This window comes from Corvus brachyrhynchos, unplaced genomic scaffold (assembly GCF_000691975.1).
Source record: "Corvus brachyrhynchos isolate BGI_N302 unplaced genomic scaffold, ASM69197v1 scaffold262, whole genome shotgun sequence".
NCBI lineage: Eukaryota > Metazoa > Chordata > Aves > Passeriformes > Corvidae > Corvus > Corvus brachyrhynchos.
In genome coordinates, this window is record NW_008236626.1 from 3,277,824 (window position 1) to 3,281,675 (window position 3,852).

Below are 3,852 nucleotides of genomic sequence, written 5' to 3' on the forward strand. Positions count from 1 at the left end.
CATCCCACCCCATCCCATCCTCATCCCATCCCATCCCATCCCATCCCATCCCATCCCATCCCATCCCATCCCTTCTGTTTTATTCTGTCCCATCCTTCCCCCTCTGTTTTATCCCTTCTGGTCCCATCCCAGCCAACCCCATTCTCTTTGCTGTCCGATCCTGTTCAGTCCCTCTCCCATGCCATCCCATTCCGTCATCTCCTGGCCATATCATGCTTCTCTTGTCCAGTCCTATCCTCCCTCCAGAACAGCTGTCGCTGTCTGCATCTCTCAGTGACCAATCTTGTGCAATCCTCTGGTCCTGACCGGTGCCCCACAGTCACCTGTTTCTTTTCCATCCCAGCCCCGTTCCTGCTGGGTGCACATCCTGCTGTGCCAGCCATGCCACGGGCAGGAGCTGGAGTGGCAGAGCAGAGCCAGGACACCGTCCCTTGGCTGTCACAGCTCCCACCCACTCTCATGTTGGGAATGAAGGCTGCCAGGGGGACAGCCAGGATCCAAATCTCTGCTCTCTTGTGACCAGGGACAGGACCCCAGGCAAGGGCTGGAGCTGTGTCTGTGGAGGTTTAGGTTGGATACCAGGAAAAGGTTCTTCCCCCAGAGGGTGCTCAGGCACTGACCAGGCTCCCCAGGGAATGGTCCCAGCTTCCAGAGCTCAAGAAGTCTTTGGGCAATGCTCTCAGGCACAGGGTGGGATTGTTGGGGTTGTCCTGTGCAGGCACAGGGACTGGACTCAATGATCATTGTGGTCCCTTCCAACTCAGGATATTCCGTGTTTCTGTGACCGCAGGGCAAGCCACTCCCAGAGTATCTCTCTGGCATGAATCCCCGCCCAACACCTTTTCTCTAGAGCTCCTGTCCCACACGTCTGCCTCCTCCTTGGGTCGTTTTGCATGTACCCACCAGAAGTCATGGACAAATGTCCAACAGAGGCTGATTTACCCCAAATTAAATGCCCAGAGTCCTATTGTGAACTTCCTGGAGTGCAGTCCCAGCCCTGGAGAAGTTGGGGACTGCGTCCTTGCAGGTGTTGGGCTACCTTTGGGGTTTTTGCAGCTACTGAGGGAAAGGATCCAGACCTGCCCTTGACTCAGCCATTTAATAGCATCTCCTGAGCTCAGTGAAGCTGGCACTAAACCTCGGTCGCTTTGATCATGACAAATAGGAGCTGCGAAGCCAAATTCAGTGCAAAGTCACTGCCCGTCTGTGGAGCTGCTGCTTTTCCTGGTTTTAGATGTTGATTTGGTGTGTGGCTGGCTGGTGGCTCTGCCACCAACACTGCTGGGGTCAGGATGGTGCTCAGTGAATCAGAGGAGCCTTGGGATGCTGGTGGGACTGGTCCTTCCCGTGTCTTTGCTCAGCTCTGTGAAGGAGCTGGCCTGGGGGATGATGAGGGTTGGTGTATGGGACTCCCCCTGTGTTGACTGATGACAGAGCTTGTGCTTTTCTCTCACTGATTGTCTCCTCCTGGGCAGGAAGATACACTGGGGTGGGTAATTGTGTGGGGGGATCCCAGAGTTGCTGTCCTGGTTTTGATGGGTGGGGGTGGGGGCCCAAGTCTCTGTGAGGGCACTGCTGGCCCAGGACATGCAGCTTTTGGCCTGCTCAGTTGTGCCTGCCCCTTCAGAAGCTCAGCTGGCTTTGTGGCCGGGTGCAAGGCGGGGGACACTGCGTGGGGCTGGGAGCCCCACTGAGGAATGGCCCAGGTATGCATTTGCCAGCCCCTGGGCTGAAGGACCCATACCCAAATGCATGGAGCTCTCCAGGCACCAGCGTGAGGTCTGTGGGTCTTCTGGAAAGACAGACAAGCTGGGATGTCTGACCGGGGGGTGCTGGCAATTCCGGGGCCGTATGAACCCTGTTCCCACTGCACCAGCACAGCTGCATCCCCAGAGAGCCACCCTCAGAGGGTGTTTCCCAGCCCCTGGGCTGAAGGACCCATACCCAAATGCATGGAGCTCTCCAGGCACCAGCGTGAGGTCTGTGGGTCTTCTGGAAAGACAGACAAGCTGGGATGTCTGACCGGGGGGTGCTGGCAATTCCGGGGCCGTATGAACCCTGTTCCCACTGCACCAGCACAGCTGCATCCCCAGAGAGCCACCCTCAGAGGGACATCAGAACCCCGAGCCCCGCGGGGCTGCAGCGCGGGGCGAGCATCCGGCACAGGCGGGGAGTGTCGGGAGCAGGCGGCGGGATGCGGGCGGGGGGAGGCAGCCATCCGCTCCCCGCTCCCACTGTGCCTCGCTCTACTTGCCGCGGTCCCCAAGCTCCCTTCCCTTCCCCTCCGCTGCCTTTTATGCAGCTCGCCCAAGGCTCCAGGGCCTGGGGATCTTTCCAGGCTTCCCCAGCTGGGGTTTGGCAGCTCTAATTTTAGGCACTTCGCAGTTTTGCTTTCTCGCTGCTCGGTTGAGGAAAAGCGCTTGTGCAGGGAGGCGAGCCTGGCCCTTCCCCACCACTGCTGGCTTTTTCTTTGTCTCTCTCCCCGGCTCGCTCCCGCCTGGTGCCTGCTGCTCCGAGATGCCGGTGGACATTAATAAGCCCCTTTTAAAAGCTGGAGCTCTTGCAAGGGTGCAGAGTGGGGATGCACGTTGAGCCAGGGCCCCTCCAGATCTGCTGCTGCCCCATGGTGATGGTCTCTAGACCGTGGTGTGACACCCCAGTCCCCCACAAAATCACTGGGAAGGGCTCTGGTCCAGGCTGAGAGGCTGCAGGCTTGGAGGAGAGCCCAGCCAAGGACGTCAGGCTGGGCAGGGTCACCCAGCACCTTTCAGTCCTAATGAATCTCTGGGAAGAAGCTGGGGAATGCACTGATGCAGGAAACCCCAAAACTAAACATGGATCAAAAAAAGTGATCAGATCAATCCATGCACAGAAAACCCAGCAAGAGCTAATCCAGCCCTCAGGTCCCTGTTGGCAGCCTGTTAGGGCTGCTGCAGGATATGATCCTGGACCTGGTCAGCCTGGGGCTGAGGCAGGACAGCTGGTGAGTTCTAATTCCAAATCCAAGCTAAGGACAGCCCTGTGGGACACGGGATTTTGCCCAAAGTCCTTGTTATGCAATTTGGACACAAAAATGGAACATCCCCCTCCTCACATCCTCAGGGATAGTATCTTCTGGGGGAGACAAGGAGAATTTTTTCCCAAGGAAGCGAAAAATCAGGTGAGGAGGTGGCAGCAGCTGGGAGAGCAGGATGGGCTTACTGGGATGGATCCTTCCCACACAGGGGACGCACTTGGATTTTGTCCATTGTACCCAATGAGCTTTCGTCCTCTGAAGGGGAATGATTGGGGTTGGAGCTGTCTAACAGGATTGTGAGCTGCCTACTCCTGAAAGGGCTCTGCATCCCATTATCCATAAACCTGTTCATGGCACATGGCTAATTCAGGCAATTTCCAACACGTTTACGCTGCCGACATAATAACCAACCCGTCGGCCTCGGCCGGGCTGGAGCCCCGTGCCACGGACAGCAATCTGTAAATCAGGCTCTGGACGCTGTCCCTGCAGCCGCGGTGACCCGCGGCCGGGGCGGCAGGACCGGCGGAGGGCACGGGGTGCCTGTGTGCCCTCCCCGCTTTCGGAGCCTCTCCGCTGCCCGCGGGAGGTGGGCTGGCAGGGTCCCCAAGGAAGCACTGCCCTGCAGGTGATAGGAAGCTTAACTCCCCCTTCCCACGCTGGCACCCCTCTTGTCACAGGTCTGCAGGACCCAAATCCAGCGTTATCAGAGGGCCACAGCGCCAGAGAGGGGCCCAGCTGGCTCCTCTCGCCCTCTCCGCTCCCCATCGCTCACGTGGAGCGGTGGGTGGACGTGGCTCTGGCTCTGCTTCGCTGCCAGATTATTTCTGGGCACCGCC